Raw genomic sequence first — 20,256 nt, forward strand, 5'->3', positions numbered from 1 at the left:
ACTTTATAATAACACCATAGCTATTATTTTAGCTATTTAACAGAAAAAAACAAGACTTGGAGAAGATAAATATACTTGTCAAGTACACAATGACTAAGTGGCAGAGCTATAATTCAACCCAGGCCTGTCTTACTCAGAGCCTGTTTTAGTGCCTGGGAAGTAACTGATAATTTTTGATAAGACAGTTTCAGTACAGTGGTCAAGACAGAACACAAATTACAAGGGGTTTATTCACTTATTCATCACATGTTTATTGAGGAGGGTGAAACGTCCAGCTATGGCAATGTGAAGACATGGGCAAATTCTTTCCCTAAAAAAAAATTACAAAGGTGGAAAAAATTGACAAAAATGACCATTTCCGGCACTCTGAAAATTGACCAGAGGCATGTAATAATCTGAGAAACAGCCAGGCGTGGTGGCTGACACCTGTAATCCCAGCACTTTGGGAGGCCAAGGTGGGAGGATCACTTGAGGCCAGGAGTCTGAGTCCAGCCTGGGCAACATAGTGAGACTCCCATCTTTACAAAAAATAAAAATTAAAATATTGGCCAGGCAGTGATGGCACATACCTGTAGTCACAGCTACTCAGGAGGCTAAGGTAGAAGGATTATTTGAGGCTAGGAATTTGAAGCTGAATTGAGCTCTGATCACTGCACCCCAACCTGGATGAAAAAAATCTGAGAAGCGTTTATGTTTGAGTAACTGTTGAACTTTTGTAATAACAGTGGGAATCTGTGGCATCTTGCCTGGGGACGCTGCCATTCTCAGCTGTCCCCTCAGCTCCATCAGCAAGGGGATTTTGCCAGAGTGGGGACTGCTATAATAACCAGCTTTGCAGCTACACTCCAAGAGGGCCTACTTGGTGTGGAGCAGGGCAAGACCAAAGGTTCTACTAACCTGAGGTTACGGTTCTGGCTGGGGCAAGCATCTTCCTGGCTAAACTTCTACACATTTACAGCAGAAGACAGAGGGCCTAAGATTGCCACATACTTCTTTTTTTTTTCTTTCTGAGATGGAATCTCACTCTGGCACCCAGGCTGGAGTGCAGTGGCACAATCTCAGCTACCTGCAACCTCCGCCTCCCAAGTAGCTGGGACTACAGGCACGCACCCCCACGCCCACCTAATTTTTGTATTTTTTAGTAGAGAGGGGATTTCACCATGTTGGCCAGGCTGGTCTCAAATTCCTGATCTCAAATATCTGCCCACCTCAGCCTCCCAAAGTGATAGGATTACAAGCATGAGGCACTGCACCTGGCCTAATTGCCACATGCTTCTGCCTGACCCTGGGCAGCCTGCCTAGAGAAAATGTGATGGAAAAACCCAACAGCGAATAAAAGTAAAAGCCCAGACAGAATTGAAAATGGCCTGAACTTGGCCGGGCGCGGTGGCTCAGGCCTGTATTCCCAGCACTTTGGGAGGCCGAGGTGGGCGGATCATGAGGTCAGGAGATCGAGACCATCCTGGCTAACACGGTGAAACCCCGTCTCTACTAAATATACAAAAAATTAGCCAGGTGTAGTGGCGGGCGCCTGTAGTCCCAGCTACTCAGGAGGCTGAGGCAGGAGAATGGCGTGAACCCGGGAGGCGGAGCTTGCAGAGAGCCGAGATTGCGCCACTGCACTCCAGCCTGGGCGACAGAGTGAGACACCGTTTCAAAAAAAAAAAAGAAAATGGCCTGAACTTTGAATTGGGTGCTTCCTAAAATATGCAGAAATGCATTATCAGAAGACGGAAGGCCAACTGGCTTATGGTGTTTCAGGACAATTTCTGCCCCATCATTGGTCAACCAGGAAAGGCTACTCAGACACAGGGGGCAACTCCTAGAAAGCCAGACTTAAAAAATAAAACAAGGCCGGGCACAGTGGCTCACAGTGGTCCAGCACTTTGGGAGGCTGAAGTGGGTGGATCACCTGAGGTCAGGAGCTCGAGACCAGCCTGACCAATATGGTGAAACCCCGTCTCTACTAAAAATACAAAAATTAGCTGGGCCTGGTGGCGGGCACCTGTAATCTAAGCTACTTGGGAGGCTGACACAGGAGAACTGCATGAACCCAGGAGACAGAGGTTACAGTGAACTGAGATCGTGCCACTGCACTCCAGCCTGGGCGACAGAGTGAGACCCCATCTCAAAAAAAAAAAAAGTAAGAGAAAAAGAAACTGAGCAGAGAGATCAGCAGCTACACACCTCAGAGGGGGAGACAGAGCTCATAGATTTAACCCAGGCAAGTCTCTAAACAAAGACAAACCCGCTGGACTTGGTGGCTCACGCCTGTAATCCTAGCACTTTGGGAGGCTGAGGTGGGTGGATCACCTGAGGTCAGGAGCTCAAGATCAGCCTGACCAATATGGTGAAATCCCGTTTCTACTAAAAATACAAAAATTAGCTGAGCGTGGTGGCATGCACCTGTAGACCCAGCTACTCAGGAGGCTGATTGCTTCTCAGCCTTTTGGCTAAGGTCAAATGTACTCAAGAGGCTGACACAGGAGAGGTGCTTGAACATGGGAGGTGGAGGTTGCAGTGAGCAGAGATCAAGCCACTGCACTCCAGCCTGGGCAACAAAGCAAGACTCTGTCTCAAAACAAAACAAAACAAAAACAAAGACAAACCCACAAACAAAGCAAAAAACAGGCTTTAGAAAGTAAAATCGGCTAGGCACGGTGGCTCACGCCTGTAATCCCAGCACTCTGGGAGGCCAAGGCAGGCAGATCACGAGGTCAGGAGTTCAAGACCAGCCTGGCCAGCATGGTGAAACCTCGTCTCTACTAAAATACAAAAAAATTAGCTGGGCATGGTGGTGTACACCTGTAATCCCAGCTACTCAGGAGGCTGAGGAAGGAGAATTGCTTGACCCCAGGAGGTGGAGGTTGCAGTGAGCCAAGATCCTGATACTGCACTCCAGCCTGGGTGACAGAACAAGACTCCGTCTCAAAAAAAAAAAAAAAAAAAAAAGAAAGAAAAAAGAAAGAAAGAAAGAAAAGAAAGTAAAATCAGAGCTAGGTGCGGTGGCTTACGCCTGTAATCCCAGCAGTTTGGGAGGCTGAGGTAGGCAGGAGATCGAGACCATCCTGGCCAACACGGTGAAACTCCATCTCTACTAAAATACAAAAAATTGGCCAGGTGTGGTGGCATACACCTGTAGTCCCAGCTATCCAGGAGGCTGAGGCAGGAGAACTGCTTGAACCTGGGAGGCAGAGGTTGCAGTGAGCCAAGATAGAGCCACTACACTCCAGCCTGGTGACATAGCAAGACTCCGTCTCAAAATAAAAAAAAAAAAAGAAAGAAAGAAAAAGAAAGTGGCTCACGCCTATAATCCCAGAACTTTAGGAGACTGAGGCCAGCAGATCACCTGAGGTCACGAGTTCAAAAACAGCCTGGCCAACAAGGTGAAACCCGTCTCTATTAAAAATACAAAAATTAGCTGCGCGTGGTGGCAGGCGCCTGTAATCCCAGCTACTCAGGAGGCTGAGGCAGGAGAATCACTTGAACCCGGGAGGCAGAGGTTACAGTGAGCTGAGACCAGGTCATTGCACTTCAGCCTGGGCAACAACAGCGAAACTGTCTCAAAAAAAAAAAAAAAAAAGTTAAAAATCAACAACAGAAGGAAATCTGGGAAATCCTTATGTATTTGGAAATAAAACAGACTTCTAAATAGCCCACAGGTCAAAAACCATATCACAAGGGAAATCTTAAAATATTTTGAACTGAGTAAAAATGAAAATACAACATATCAGAATTTATGGGAAGCAGCTAGAAGTGCTCAGAGGAACACAGGTATATAAGAAGAAAAGAAAGGTCTCAAATCAAATTAAGCTTCTACCTTAAGAAAATATAAAGAAGGCTGGGCTCGGTAGCTTATACCTGTAATCCCAGCACTTTGGGAGGCCGTGGCAGGCCGATCACCTGAGGTCGGGAGTTTGAGACCAGCCTGACCAACATAGACAAACCCCGTCTCTAGTAAAAATACAAAATTAGCCGGGTGTGGTGGCGCGTGCCTGTAATCCCAGGTACTCGGGAGGTGGAGGCAGGAGAATCGCTTGAACCCGGGAGGCAGAGGTTGTGGTTGTTTCACGTGTGCATGTGAAGATATCACCAAACAGGCTCTGTGTGAGGAACGTGGCTGTTTATTTCACCTGGGTGCAGGCGGGCTGAGTCCGAAAAGAGAGTCAGCAAAGGGCGGTGGGATTATCATTAGTTCTTATAGGTTTTGGGATAGGCAGTGGATCTCACAAAGTACATTCTCAAGGGTGGGGAGAATTACAAAGAAACTTCTTAAGAGTGGGGGAGATTATAAAGAACATTGATCAGTTAAGGTGGGGCAGAAACAAATCACAATGGTGGAATGTCAGTTAAGCTATTTTCACTTCTGTGGATCTTCAGTTGCTTCAGGCCATCTGGATGTATTCGTGCAGGTCGCTGGGGATATGAAGGCTTAGCTTAGGCTCAGAGGCCTGACAGTGGTGAGCTGAGATCACGCCACTGCACCCCAGCCTGGTCAACAAGAGCGAAACTCTGTCTCTAAATAAATAAATAAAAGAGCAAACTAAACCCAAGGTGAGCAAAAAAGAGGAAATAAAGATTAGAGCAGAAATCAATGAAACAGAAAGCAGCAATATAGAAAATCAAGGAACAAAAAGTTGTTTCTTTGAAAAAATAACAATGGCTGGGCGTGGTGGCTCATACCTACAATCCTAGCACTTTGGGAAGCAGAGGCAGGTGGATCACTTGAGCCCAGGAGTTGGAGACCAGCTGGGGAACATGGTGAACACTGTCTCTACCAAAAAAATACAAAAATTAGCTAGTCAAGGTGGCACATGCCTGTAGCCCCAGCTACTTGGGTGAGGATGCTCATGAGATAGGAGAATTGCTTGAGCCTGAGAGGTTGAGGCTGCAGTGAGCTGAGGTCTCGCCACTGCACTCTGGCAGGCAATAGAGCAAGACACTGTCTCCAAAAAAAAAAAAAAAGATTAACCAAGGGAAAAAATTAAAAAAAACAAAGGCCGGGCATGGTGGCTCATGTGTATAATTCCAACACTTTGGGAGGCCGAGGTAGGTGGATCACTTGAGGTCAGGAGTTTGAGACCAGCCTGGCCCAACGTGGTGAAACCCCATCTCTACTACAAATACAAAAATTAGCTGGGTGTGGTGGTGGGCGCCTGTAATCCGTTACTTGGGAGGCTGAGGCGGGAGAATCACTTGAACCTAGGAAGTGGAAGGTTGCAGTGAGCCAAGATCGTGCCACTGCACTGCAACCTGGGCGACAGAGTGAAACTCCATCTCAAAAAATAATAGTAGTATATTTTTTTTAAAAAAGAGAAGACACAAATTAGCAATATCTAGAATGAAAGAGAGGACATCAATCTCTGCCCTACAAAAGTTAAAAGTATAAAAGTATATTATGGGGCCAGGCGTAGTGGCTCATGACTATAATCCCAACACTTTGGGAGGCTGAGGTGGGCAGACTGCTTGAGCCCAGGAGTTCCAGAACAGCCTGGGTAACAGTGAAACCCCATCTCTACCATACACACACAAAAAGTATAATATAAAAAACTTTATACCAGTAAATTAGGCAATTTAATGAAATGAAAAATCCCTAGAAAGGCACAAATTATCAAGACCAACTCAAGAAGAAATAGGATATCCAAACATACCTATATCAAGTGGTTAAAAAAAATGAATTTAAAAAACAATCTTCCAGCTAGGCATGGTGGCTAACACCTGTAATACCAGCACTTTGGGAGGCCAAGGCAGGTAGATCACTTGAGGTCAGGAGTTCAAGACCAGCCTGGGCATTATGGCAAAACCTCCATCTCTACCAAAATGTACAAAAATTACCCAGGTGAGGTGGCACACACCTGTAGTCCCAGCTACTTGGGAGGCTGAGGTAGGACAATTACTTGAACTAGGGAGGTGGAGGTTGCAGTGAGCTAAGATTGTACCACTGCACTCCAGCCTGAGGCAACAGAGTGAGACCCTGTCTCAAAAACAAATAAATAAGCAAAACAAAACAATCTAACAATCTTCCCACAAGAGCCCAGCCCAGATGGCTTCATTGGTAAATTCCATTAAATATTTAAAGAACCAATAATACAAATATTCAACAAATTATTTCAGAAAATAGAGGAGGAACACTTCCCAATTTATTCTATAAATTCAATATTATTCTGATACTAAAACCAGATAAAGATACTGTAAAGAAAAGCATATGTCAATATCCTTATAAATATTGATGCAAAAGTCCTCTGCAAACCAAATCCAGCAACATATAAAAGAGATTATAGGGCGGGCCTGGTGGCTCACCTTGTAATCCCAGCACTTTGGGAGGCCGAGATGGATGGATCACTTGAGGTGAGCAGTTCAAGACTAGCCTGGCCAACATTGTGAAACCCCTGTCTCTGCTAAAAATACAAAAATTAGCTGGGTGGTGGTAGGCACCTTTAATCACAGCCACTCTGGAGATTGGGGCAGGAGAATCACTTGAGCCCAAGAGGTAGAGGTTGTAGTGAGCTGAGATGGCACCACTGCACTTTAGCTTGGGCGACAGAGCAAGACTCGGTATTTAAAAAAAAAAAAAAAAAAAAAGGATTGTAAATCATGACCAAGCTGTATTTATTCCAAGGATGCATTGTTGGTTTAAATTCTAAAATCAATTAATGTAATATACAATAGTAATAAAGGACAAAAGCTACATGATCATCTCGATGCAGAAAAAAACATTTGACAAAAATCCAACCCATTCATGATAAAATCTCAACGAACTAGGAATAGAAGGGAATATCCTTAACCAGAAAAAGGGCTTCCAAGAAAAACCAACAGCAAACATTCTGAGTCTGTCAGCTGGTGAATGGGTAAATAAAATATGCTATATCCGTACAATGCAATACTGTTCAGCAGTAAGAAGGAATGAAGTATGGATGCATGCTACCATATAGATTAAACTCCAGAATATGATGCTAGGTGGCAGAAACTAGATGCACAGGTTAGGATGTTTTTGCTCTGTAAGGCATTAACCAGTTTTGTACCTACCTGGAAATTTTATTCTAATAAAGTTTTAAGTGTCTTTCCTCCTGCTCTTCAAGTGCTCTTTTCACCAGCTTGACCATTTTACTGCTTCCTTTAGTTAATAAAACTTGGTGTTTATTCTATATTTGTATGACAGTCATAATCTTAACTTTTTCAAAATTATATTTTAACAAGGAAAACATAGCAGTAGGGGCTTGGGGACATTCTTTTCTGGCTGTTTCTATTTTCTCAGTGAATAAGGGTGAAAAGTCATGAACTGAGAGTGAGAATAAGGAGAAGGTTTGGGGGAAGTTGAGGGTAGTGAAGAAGATATTACAAAATGACTTTTAGAGCCTGGCCAACATGGTGAAACCCCATCTCTACTAAAAATACAAAAATTGACCGGGCACGGTGGCTCACGCCTGCAATCTCAGCACTTTGGGAGGCCGAGGGAGGTGGATCACTAGGTCAGGAAATCGAGACCATCCTTGCTAACACGATGAAACCCTCTCTCTACTAAAAAAATACAAAAAGTTAGCCAGGCGTGGTGGCAGGTGCCTGTAGTCCCAGCTACTTGGGAGGCTGAGGTAGGAGAATCACTTGAACCTGGGAGGCAGAGGTTGCGGTGAGCCAAGATCATGCCATTGCACTCCAGCCTGGGGCAACAAGAGTGAAACTCCATCTCAAAACAAAAACAAAAACAAAAATTAGTCAAGTGTGGTGGGCCTCTGTACTCCCAGCCACTTTGGGAGGCTAAGGCAGGAGAATTCCTTGAATCCGGGAGATGGAGGTTGCAGTGAGCCAAGATTGCAGCACCACTGCACTCCAGCCTGGGCAGCAGAGCCAGACCCTATCTTAAAAACAAAACAAACAAATGAACAAAAAAATACTTTTAGGAGAGTGGGAAAATGAAAAATTAAGGGAAATTCCGGATGACTGCTGAGCAATATAAGCCCACTGGAGGTTAGTAGTCATGAATTTTAAATGGAACTGTCAGCATACCACAGCCATGCCTGTAGGCATGGAGTAGGCAGAGTAGATTTAATCAGGTTATTCGGTTTTGCTAAGTGAGCACAAACAAGAAAATAAAGCATGAGAGTTGGTAGGCATAAGCTACGGTGGAAGCTATGGAAGGAGACCTGAGGATGTAGCGGAACAGAGGACAGTGCACACGTGGGAGTGTAATGTCTTGTAAGTCCCAGTTAGGTAGAAGGGTTGTGGGTATTGGTTTCCTAGAGCTAAAAAGTGGGAGGTTGTGGTTGGATTGTGGGATGCTTAAAATTAAAATCATGAAAGGAAGGGGCATGGGGAAGGGCTATTCATTTTATTTTTGAAAGAGGGTTTCACTCTTGCCCAGGCTGGAGTGCAGTGGCACCAACACGGCTCACTTGAATTCTTGGGCTCAAGCGATCCTCCCACCTCAGCCTCCCCAGTAGCTGGGACTACAGGTATGTACCACTACACCATGCTAATTTTAAATTTTTTTGTAGAGACAGGGTCTCACTATGTCGTCCAGGCTGGTCTTGAATTCCTGGACTCAAGCGATCTGCCTGCCTCTGCCTCCCAAAGCGGCCTGTAATTTTATTTGAACAGTAACTCAAACTGGTACTGAAACTAGAGTTCAGTCCCAATTTGTCTAAACAAAAGAAAGTGGGCCGTGCGCGGCGGCTCAAGCCTGTAATCCCAGCACTTTGGGAGGTCAAGGTGGGTGGATCATGAGGTCAGGAGATCGAGACCAATCCTGGCTAACACGGTGAAACCCCGTCTCTATTAAAATTACAAAAAAAAAAAAAAAAAGTCAAGAAAAAGGGTTAAATTATGAAGCAAGATCCCAGAGACTGTGAGCAGGAATACAGAACTGGGGCACAGGTGGATAGGACTAGTATTAATAAAATCAGGGACGGGGAGCCCTACAGAGATAGAAGGGAGGGTAAAAGCAGGAAGGGGAGCCGGGTGTGGTGACTCACGCCAGTAATCCCAGCACTTTGGGAGGCCGAGGCAGGCAGATCACCTGAGGTCAGGAGTTCGAAACCAGCCTGACCAACATGGAGAAACCCTGTCTCTACTAAAAATACCAAATTAGCCAGGCGTGGTGGCGCATGCCTGTAATCCCAGCTACTCGGGAAGCTGAAGCAGGAAAATTGCTTGAACCTGGGAGCCGGAGGTTGCGGTGAGCCAAGATCATGCCATTGCCCTCCAGCCTGGGCAACAAAAGCGAAACTCCGTCTCAAGAAAAAAAAAAAAAATTAGCCGAGTGTTGTGGTGCACGCCTGTAATCCCAGCTGCTCAGGAGACTGAGGCAGAGAATCACTTGAACTTGGGAAGTGGAAGCTGCATTGAACCGAGATCACGCCACTGCACTCTAGTCTGGGTGACAGAGTGAGCTCCATCTCAAAAAAAAAAAAAAAAAAAAAAAAAAAAAAAAAAGGCGAATGAATTGCCAAATGAGGAGATAGATAGGGTGAGGTCTGGAAGGCTCCTGAGTGCAGCAGCTTCTGTCCTTTGAGTGTAGTATAGTGGAGCTGGGGTGCACCACCCTCCTGGCAAGGGGATATGTTCTTATTTACCACCTTGGAACTCTGGGAACCCGGTAATTTAGGGATTTTTATGGAGGCTTCATCACGTAGGCATGATCAATTTTTAACTCAATCGCTAGTCCTTCTCCCCTCCCTGGAGGATGGGGGATGTGGCTAAATTTTCAAGCTTCTAATCATGACGTCGTCTTTCTGGTGACCAGACTCTATCCTGAAGCTATCCAGCAAGCCACCGAGAGACCCTTGTTAGTACAAAAGATGTTTCCATCATCCAGGAAGTTCCAAGGGATTTAGGAGCTCTGTGTCAGGAACTTGGTGCAGAGGCAAAATACATATATTTCTTTTTCTTTTATTTTTTAAGTAGAAATGGGGTCCCTCTGTGTTGCCCAGGGTGGTCTCAAACTCCTGAGTTCAAGTGATCCTACCACTTCAGCCTCCCAAAGTGCTGGGATTACAGGCTTGAGCCACCGCACCTGGCCTCAGGCTGTTTTAGAGCAAGCCTTATCCTCACACCAAATGCAGGTGGAGAAACTCACCCAAAATACAACTAGGGACCTTGCCAAAGCTTACTCTATTTAATCACACTATAAGCCAGAATTCCTAGTAATTATAATGGCTCTGAGAGTTTACAGTGAATAGTCTCTAATTCAGTATTTTGTTATTCTAATCTTTACTTTCCTTACCCTGCAGTGCTTTTCCCTTTGTGTTTTATCTTGTCCTTGTCTTTAAAGGTCAAAATGATTCTGTTGCTTGCTAAGAAACCAACTACCACTTTCCCCAGCAGCTGAAGTTTTTTTTTTTTTTTTTAAATATATATATATTTCTTTGATAGAGATCTTGCTATGTTGCTCAGACTGGTCTCAAACCTCTGGACTGAAGTGATCCACCCACCTTGGTCTTCCAAAGTGCTGGAATTACAGGCATGAACCACTCTACCCGGCAGATTTATCTTTTTTCTTTTTTTTTTCGAGACAGTCTCACTCTATCACCCAGGCTGGAGTGCAGTGGTGCAATCTCAGCCTCCCAGGTTCAAGCGATTCTCGTGTCTCAGCCTCTGGAGTAGCTGGGATTACAGGCACCTGCCACCACGCCTGGCTGATTTTTATATTTTTATTAGAGACGGGGTTTCACCATGTTGGCCAGGCTGGTCTTGAACTCCTGACATCACGTGATCCGCCGGCCTCAGTCTCCCAAAGTGCTAGGATTACAGGCGTGAGCTACCACGCCCAGTCAATCTTCTTAGGCTTCCATAGCAATGTGCTTGGCGCTAGGGCGTGGTGGCTGACATCTGTATTCCCAGCATTTGGGGAGGCTGAGGCCAGTGGGTGTGGTGGCACGTGCCTGTAGTCCCAGCTACTTGGGAGGCCGAGGTGGGAGGATCACCTGAGCCTGGGACATTGAGGCTGAAGTGAGCTACAATGGTGCCACTGCACTCCAGCCTGGGTGACAGAGTGAGACCCTGTCTCAAAAACGAACAAATGAACAACACTAAAAGAAACTAGTGTGCTTGGGGTTAGGCCCTCCTGGCCTTCAGCAAAGGCCATGAAACCCCCCAATGCAATTGAGCAAGCAAGCATCAAGGAAACAGGCTGTGTAGCTTGTCAGGTGATCTCTATTCCAGGATAATTTTTTTTCCTCTGAAACAACTTTGATTTATTATCAGTCATTTCATGCAGAGTAAAGAGAAAGAACAGCGTGAATTTAAAATTTGTTTCTTTATTTTGAACAAAAATTATTTCTTTTTTTTCTTTTCCACAGTGTGTGAACCCAGCTCTATCCCTTGGGTTCTGTACAAATAAATGGAGCAGCTGAGGGAACCGGATAAGAAGCTGATTTTATAGTTACAGGCTGTTCCATATCACCCATTTACAAGGTCAGTGGGGACTGCAACTGAGCAAAACAGAGAACTGTGTACTTTAAAATGAGGAAAACTTTATCTACCAGAAACACACAAAGACCTTTCAGGGGTTCTAAATGGCTTATATTCCTGACTACACTGGAACAAAATATGCTGGAGGGTAAGGAAAAAAGTGTATGGAGTAGAGAATCAAAACAGCAAAGTGTTGTAAAAACAGAGGCCTGCAAGTGCAGACCCTTATCTGTTAGAACCCTGTTCCAGCCTCCCTCCTTCACTGCATCTCCTGAGGGGTTTGGGGACCACTGCAGATTTTGATGATTTGGGGAAATAAACATGTAATTAAAGTTGTAGATATAAAAGTGGTTCTATATTAATGTTTTTGGAGAGAAGAAGACAGTAATTTAGGCCAGGAGTGGTGGCTCACGCCTGTAATCCTAGCACTTTGGGAGGCCAAGGTGGGTGGATTACCTGAAGTCAGGAGTTCGAGACCAGCCTGGCCAATATGATGAAACCCTGTCTCTACTAAAAACACAAAAATTAGCTAGGCATGGTGGTGGGCGCCTATAATCCCAGCTACTCAGGAGTCTGAGACAAGAGAATCACTTGAACCCAGGGGGCAGAGGTTGCAGTGAGTCCAGATCAAGCCACTCCATCTCAAAAAAAAAAAAAAAAAAAAAAAAAAAAAAAGACAGTGGTTTAGAAATGAAGGCCTTAAAGCCAACCTCCTGAGGGAAGGGTTGGGATTCCAGAGAAGACCGCTGGACTGAAGGCAGCATGGGCTTCTGTGTGACCTCAGGGCAGTTTCCAAAGCCAGGCAGTCTCCATTTCCTCTCCTGTAAAATGGAGGTAACAATAGTGTCTACCTCATAGGGTTATCATGAAGAATAAATAAGTTAAAGCATTTAAACTCCTCAGTCCGGGGATAAACACCTAGCATGCAGATACTGGTACTAGCAGTGGAGGGGCTGAGGAAAGGGGTTGGGAGGAGGCTTTTTTTTTTTTTTTTTTAATTTTATGGTTGCAGGCCAGGCGAGGTGGCTTAAGCTTGTAATTCCAGCACTTTGGGAGGCCAAGGCAGGAGGATTGCTCGAGGCCAGGAGTTCAAGACAGCCTGGACAACATAGCAAGACCCTCTCTCTGCAAAAAATTAGCCAAGCATGGTGGCGCACACAGTAACCTCAGACATTTGGGAAGCTGAAGCGAGAGGATTGCTTGAGCCTGGGAAGTTGAGGCTGCAATCAGTCGTGATCACGCCAGTGCACCCCAGCCTGGGTGACAGAGGGACACCCTGTTTCAAAAAAAATGTTGTACAGCTGTACAATATGTTTGTGTTTTAAGCTGTGTTGTTACAAGGGTCAAAAAGTTTAAAAAAAATAAAGTTTACAATTTTTTTTTTCTTGAGTGGAGTCTCACTCTATTGCCCAGGCTGGAGTGCAGTGGTGCAATCTTGGCTCACTGCAGCCTCCACCTCCCAGGTTCCAGCTTTTCTCCTGCCTCAGCCTCCTGAGTAGCTGAGATTACAGGCATGCACCACCACGTCCGGCTAATTTTTTGTCTGTTTAATAGAGACAGGGTCTCACCATGTTGGCCAGGCTGATTGTGAACTCCTGACCTCAAGTGATCCGCCCGCCTCAGCCTCCCAAAGTGCTAGGATTATAGGCATGAGCCACAGCACCTGGCCTTACAAATTTTTAAAGCTACAGTAAGCTAAAGTTAATTATTGAAGAAGGAAACATGTTTTCAAGTTTAATGCAGCCTAAGTGTCAGTGTTTATAAAGTCTACAGTAGTATACAATAATGCCCTAGGTCAGCTGGGTGCAGTGGCTCCCACCTGTAATTCCAGCACTTTGGGAGGCCCGGGAGGGAGCATCACTTGAGCCCAGGAGTTTGTGAGCAGCCTGTTTTTATAAAAATTAGCTATTTATGTTTTGTTTTTTGTTTTCTTTTTGAGATACTCTCGCTCTGTTGCCCAGGCTGGAGTGAACTGGTGTGATGTGGCACACTGCAACCTCCACCTCCCTAGTTCAAGCGATTCTCCTGCTTCAGCCTCCCAAGTAGCTGGGATTACAGGTGTGCACCACCACGCCTGGCTAATTTTTGTGTTTTTAGTAGAGATGGGGTTTCACCATGTTGGTCAGGCTGGTCTTGAACTCCTGACCTCAGGTGATCAGCCCACCTTGGCCTCCTAAAGTGCTAGGATTACAGGCATGAGCTATCGTGCCTGGCTATAAATAAATAATTCAAAAATGAATTTTTCTTTTTTTTTTTTGAGACAGAGTTTTGCTCTTGTTGCCCAGTCTGGAGTGCAATGGCACACTCTTGGCTCACCACAACCTCCACCTCCCAGGTTCAAACAATTCTCCTGCCTCAGCCTCCCGAGTAGTTGGGATTACAGGCATGTGCCACCACGCCCGGCTAACTTTTTTGTATTTTTAGTAGAGACGGGGTTTCTCCGTTTTGGTCAAGCTGGTCTCGAACCCCCGACCTCAGGTGATCCGCCTGCCTTGGCCTCCCAAAGTGCTGGGATTACAGGTGTGAGCCACGGCGCCCAGCCAAAAATGAAACATTTTAAAAAATGTCCTAGGCCTTCACATTCACTTACCACTGACTCACTAAGCAACTTCCAGTCCTGCAAGTTCCATTCATGGTAAGTGCCCTATATAGGTGTGCCATCTTTTATCTTTTTTTTTTTTTTTTTTGAGGCGGAGTCTTCACTCTGTCACCCAGGCTGGAGTGCAGTGGCACCATCTCGGCTCACTGCAAGCTCCGCCTCCCGGGTTCACGCCATTCTCCTGCCTCAGCCTCCCAAGTAGCTGGGACTACAGGCGCCCGCCACCTCGCCCGGCTAATTTTTTTTTTTTTTTGTATTTTAGTAGAGACGGGGTTTCACCGTGTTAGCCAGGATGGTCTCGATCTCCTGACCTCGTGATCCGCCCGCCTCGGCCTCCCAAAGTGCAGGGATTACAGGCGTGAGCCACCGCGCCCGGCCGCCATCTTTTATCTTTTTTTTTTTTTTTTTTTTTTTTTTTTTTTTTTTTTTTTTGAGACGGAGTCTCGCTCTGTCGCCCAGGTTGGAGTGCAGTGGCCGGATCTCAGCTCACTGCAAGCTCCGCCTCCCGAGTTCACGCCATTCTCCTGCCTCAGCCTCCCGAGTAGCTGGACTACTATAGGCGCCCGCCACCTCGCCCGGCTAGATTTTTGTATTTTTTATTAGAGATGGGGTTTCACCGTGTTAGCCAGGATGGTCTCGATCTCCTGACCTCGTGATCCGCCCGCCTCGGCCTCCCAAAGTGCAGGGATTACAGGCGTGAGCCACCGCGCCCGGCCGCCATCTTTTATCTTTTATACCATGTTTTTACTATAGGTTTTGAGACGGAGTCTCACTGTGTTGCCTAGGCTGGAATGCTGTGGTGCAATCTCAGCTCACTGCAACCTCTGCCTCCTGGGTTCAAGCGATTCTTGTGCCTCAGCCACTTGAGTAGCTGGGATTATAGGTACACACCACCACGCCTGGCTAATTTTTGTATTTTTAATAGAGTTGGGGTTTCACCATGTAGGCCAGGCTGGTCTCAAATGCCTGACCTCAAGTGATCTGCCTGCCTCAACCTCCCAAAGTGCTGGGATTACAGGTGTGAGCCACCATGCCCAACCTAGATACAAATACTTACCATCTAGTTACAGTTGCCTAAATATTTAGTACAGTAACAGGCTGCACAAGTTTCTAGCTTTGGAGCAATAAGCTAAGTTTGCATATGTATACTCTGTGATGTTCCCACAATGAAGAAATTGCCTAGGATGCATTTCTTAGAACAGATCTTGGTTGTTACGTGACACATGGCCGTACATGAATAAAAAGAGACCGGTTTTACCTCTAAGTTTCCTAACTGTAATTTATGCACTGATATTCTCTAGTATTCAGATTTTATTGCCTTAATTATGTACAAAAAAAAATTACTTAGTGTACTTGATAATGGCTGGCTGTGTGTCCTGGGAGCAGGAGGAGGCAGGTGGAGATACAGAAAAGTAAAAGGGAAAATATTATCCTGAGATTCACAGTCCCTAAACAAATTCCCCATTGTCTTGCTTGGTGGCAAGAAGTTAGTCACAGGGAAAGAATACCTTCAGGGGTCTTCCACTTTGGGCTGCCGGAGTGCTTTTTCAGTACATGAATAAATTTATTAAATAAATGTTACTATAAATAGAAAAGTTTTTCAGACTCTATGATATAGTCCACTTATTAGAATAATACTGTAGACAATTGAAGAATGTGAGTAGTTCCTTTTAATTTCCTCCAAGAGAATTTTATCTGTGTATCCTAAGGGAATGGGGGAAGGGGGCAAGGGAATGGTGGTTAGTTCCAGGAAATATTGATTAGCAAGAGCTTGAGTAAGAAGTCGTGGGTGTAGGGATACAGGGTGGGAATACAGGGCAAAGGAACCGGTTCAGTTGTTTCAGTTAGTCACCGAGGAAGCAATGCCACAGCACTTTATTTTTAGGAAATATAAAGCAGATCAGAACAAGTCAAATCTCAGTGGAAAGAAAATGTGTAATTTCAGAGATGAAAGTCAATCTTCTATGGTAACCTCCCAGAACGGAGCTAGCATTTCACATACTAATCCATGCCAAAGGGGAAGTCATCCAAAACACAGCTCAGATCAGGGAGGAAGAGAACTTTTAAAGAATTTGTAGGAAAGTTGTAAAGACAGCAAACATTTGTGGGATAAAAGAGAAATAAGTAAAAGTTAAAGGATCCAAGGACTGTTTTTCCCATAAAAGAAAATAACATGTTACCTAGAAAATAGTGTCCTGCTATTCTGTACGTACAAGGTGTAAAAAAGGAGAAAAAACAAACTGCCTTGAAATACATAATTTTATTTATTTTGGGTGGAACAGGGTCTCAGTTTTCCCCCCAGGCTGGAGTGCAGTTGCAAGATCTTGGCTTACTGCAGCCTCAGCCTCCCAGGCTCAAGTGATCCTCCCACTAAAGCCTTCCAAATAGCTGGACGACAGGCACACACCACCATGTCCAGCTAATTTTTTTTAAATTTTCGCAGAGACAGGGTTTCGCCATGTTGCCCCAGGCTGGTCTCGAACTCCTGGACTTAAGCAATCTGCCCACCCTGGTCCCCAAAGTGTTGAGATTACAGAAATGAGCCACCTCACCTGGCTGAAATGCATAAATCTTAAAAAATGCTTATTGTAGGCTGGGCGCAAGTGGCTCATGCCTGTAATCCCAGCTGTTTGGGAGGCCGAGGCAGGCAGATCACCTGAGGTCAGGAGTTTGAGACCAGCCTGGCCTACATGGTGAAACCCTATCTCTACTAAAAATACAAAAATTAGCTGGGCGTGGTGGCGGGTGCCTATAATCCCACCTCTGGAGGCTGAGGAAGGAGAATCACTTGAACCCGGGAGGTGAAGGTTGCAGTGAGCCAAGATAGCACCATTGCACTCCAGCCTGGGCGACACAGCGAGACTCTGTCTCAAAAAAAAAAAAAAAAAACAAAAAAAAAACCGCTTGTTTTAAAGAAGGTTGTTCAACTGCCGAGTCCTAGCTGCCCTTTGGGGTTGTTAAAAGTAGGGTAAATTCTTTTTTTTTTCTTGTTACATTAGTAACCTTGCCATAGGACTACAAATTCAATAAATGACTTTTCTAGGACTTCCCTTTCCCTGTTAACTAGAGCCAATAACAGGCTGAGGAAGAACCTAGAATAAAAGAGACAACTGTCATTGTAGGTATTTAATCTGACTCCTATCTCTTGTGGTTTGGGGTAAATTATTTCAAGTCTCAGGACTTTATTTTCCATAGTTCCATAATACATACCTCTGTAAAAACTCATTTATAAAAACTTTACCAAGGCACTACTGCAATAGAAAACATTTTGTTAGAAATTGCTACATAAGCACAAAATATTCCTACATCATTAATTGTAACATGTAATTTGTAACTGAATACAAATAAATACTTCAGCATTACTAGTATTCCAGCAAAGAAAACAAGAGTTAGGCTGAAAAAAAATAAGGTTCAGTTTTATCTGAATTCTTTTCTCTTTACTAATGTTTTGTGATGTTTTGTGAACATGCTATATGATAATTTAAAGCCCAAGTTCCCCAAAGCTGCAGTAGGTATGCAACGCTTATTTCCCTAAAGCATTGTAAGATTACAATGAAAGCCCCATCTCTAACTATTTATCTAACGTTCTGGTGATTCTTCAGTCAAGATGTTGACTGAGAAAGCATGTTTTCTCCTTTGCTCATATTTGTAGAGCTCACATGAACCCCACAAACTTTGAGTCACACATCACAGAATGTTAGGGCTGGAAGGGCCTTACAGAGGATCCTGTCCAATCTCCTCATATTTCACATTCAAAACCTGGACCCTGAGGAGGGGAAATGTCCATCCGAAGTTTATTAGCCAGGCATGGTGGCTCACGCCTGTGATTCCAGCACTTTGGGAGGCCAAGACAGGAGGATTGCTTGAGCCTAGGAGTTCAAAACCAGCCTGGGAAATATAGTAGGACTCCATCTCTACAAAAAAAAAAAAAAATTAGCCAGGCATGGTGGCACACATCTGTAGTACCAGGTACTTGGAAGGCTGAGGCAAGAGGATTGCTTGAGCCCAGGAAGTCGAGTCTGCACCACTGCACTCCACCCTGGGTGACCCTGTGAGACCCTGTCTCAAAAAAAAAAAAAAAAAAAAAAAGTTTTATAGCAAAAAAAAAAAAAAAAAGGCTGATCACTGAAGCAAGTCTTCTGTCACCCTATTAATAATTTAGCATAGTCTGGGTGAATTGGCTCACACTTGTAATCCCAGCACTTTGGGAGGCTGAGCCCAGTGGATCACCTGAGGTCAGGAGTTTGAGACCAGCCTGACCAACATGGTGAAACCACATCTCTACTAAAAATACAAAATTAGCTGGGCGTGGTGGCACATGCCTGTAATCCCAGCTACTTGGGTGGCCGAGACAGGAGAATTGCTTGAACCTGGGAGGTGGAGGTTGCAGTGAGCTGATAGCGTGCCATTGCACTCCAGCCTGAGCAACAGAGCGAGACTTCATCTCAAAATAATAATAATAATTTAGCATATTTTTGGTGAATTCTGGAAACTGTCAACTAAAAAGTAAGATCAGTTTCTGCCTCTCCTTACACTGTAATTTTTAGACTCAGAAAGATCTATTAATATAAAGGGTGAATGTTTAACTGTCTATCCAGGAAAGAGATTTTTCCCAAAAAAATTCCAGCAGAGGGCAGCAAATTTAAATATGGATCCCAATGCTTAAAATTTATTTGAAGAGAATTACTTTTTTTTTTTTTTTTTTTTTTCCTGAGACAGAGTCTCTGTCACTCAGGCTGGAGTGCAGTGGCACAATCTCTGTTCACTGCAACCTCCACCTCCCAGGTTCAAGCAATTCTGCCTCAGCCTCCCAAGTAGCTGGGATTACAGGTGTGCACCACCATGCTTGACTAATTTTTGCATTTTTTTTTTGGTAGAAATGGGATTTCACCATATTGGCCAGGCTGGTCTCAAACTCCTGACCTCAAGTGATCCGCCCAGCTCAGCCTCCCAAAGTGCTGGAATTACAGACTTGAGCCACTGCGCCAGGCCTGTTCGTTTTCTTCCTTATCCCACTCTAGAATATACTCTCCATGAGGCAGGGCCATCAGTTTTGCTCACACATATTCCCTAAGCACCTGGGATACTGTGCTAAATATATCTGGGGAATGAATGAAAAAGTTGAAAAGCTCTACTAAGACTAAAATCTCTACACATATGTTCCACAAGGGCCATTTTGTATGTGTGAGTTGAAGTATATATCTTGAACTCCTGACCTCAAGTGACCTGCCTGCCTCAGCTTCCCAAAGTGCTGGACTTAACAGGTGTGAGCCACCGTGCCCAGCCAGAAAATTCACTTTTGTTCTCTCAATATTTCCATAAACTCTGTGTCTCCCAGAGATGGTCAAGGAATTCATGAGCTAAGATAACGTGATAGAGTTGCAGAGAAACAAAAACAACAGAAATAAAGGGCGCTTCTCAGAAACCTTGGCAGAGATGGTCAGAGAGGCACATTTAGTATGAAGCAGTACAAGTTAGTGTTGAAGGATTTAATTCCTAGGAGCCCTACTTGCCTCATCTGCAAACGGGGTAATAATTCATAGGGCTTGTCATATGAATGAAATGTGATCATGTGATATGAAAAGCCAATTACTCGGCCGGGCGCGGTGGCTCACGCCTGTAATACCAGCACTTTGGGAGGCCGAGACGGGCAGATCACGAGGTCAAGAGATCGAGACCATCTGGCTAACACTGTGAAACCCTGTCTCTACTAAAAATACAAAACATTAGCCGGGTGTGGTGCCACGCGCCTGTAGTCTCAGCTACTCAGGAGGCTGAGGCAGGAGAATCGTTTGAACCCGGGAGGCAGAGGTTACAACGAGCTGAGATCGCGCCACTGCACTCCAGCCTGGGTGACAGAACGAGACTCCGTCCCCCCCCCCCCAAAAAAAGCCAACTACTCTGCATAGTTGGCAATCAAAAACTGGAAGCTATTCATTATCCTAATGAACTGAAAAAACCGCTTTCGCAGCTATAGGGAGGAGACTTAAGTTAGGAGCCAAGGTTCATTTAAAGAGGAGGTAAGGAAAAGCAGCCAAAAAGGTGGGAATAGGGTTTAAGGCGCGTTCGTGGTGATTCAGACCTAAAGTGGGAAGCAAGCCCTCTCTCTGGACAGCCCTCAGCAGCGAGGGGAGCGGGCGCCCAAGGGCCCAGCCGGGGTGCCCGGCAGCCAGGACTCCGAGGCGGAACCCGCAGCCTGGCCCCGGCGTCGGCGCCTCCCCGGCTGCGTAGGGAGCGCAGCCGCGGGGACC

General features: G+C 45.1%; 2 protein-coding genes across 7 annotated transcripts in view; both read right to left on the reverse strand.

Moving 5' to 3' along the window:
• Positions 1–20,256, reverse strand: part of LOC126930834 (tubulin alpha-1B chain) — a 284,282-nt gene that overhangs the window by 120,057 nt on the left and 143,969 nt on the right. The window lies entirely within an intron of this gene.
• LOC126930835 (tubulin alpha-1A chain) overlaps positions 1–20,256 on the reverse strand; it is a 421,509-nt gene that overhangs the window by 62,242 nt on the left and 339,011 nt on the right. The window lies entirely within an intron of this gene.

This window comes from Macaca thibetana, chromosome 11, assembly GCF_024542745.1.
Source record: "Macaca thibetana thibetana isolate TM-01 chromosome 11, ASM2454274v1, whole genome shotgun sequence".
In the NCBI taxonomy this organism is placed as follows: domain Eukaryota; kingdom Metazoa; phylum Chordata; class Mammalia; order Primates; family Cercopithecidae; genus Macaca; species Macaca thibetana.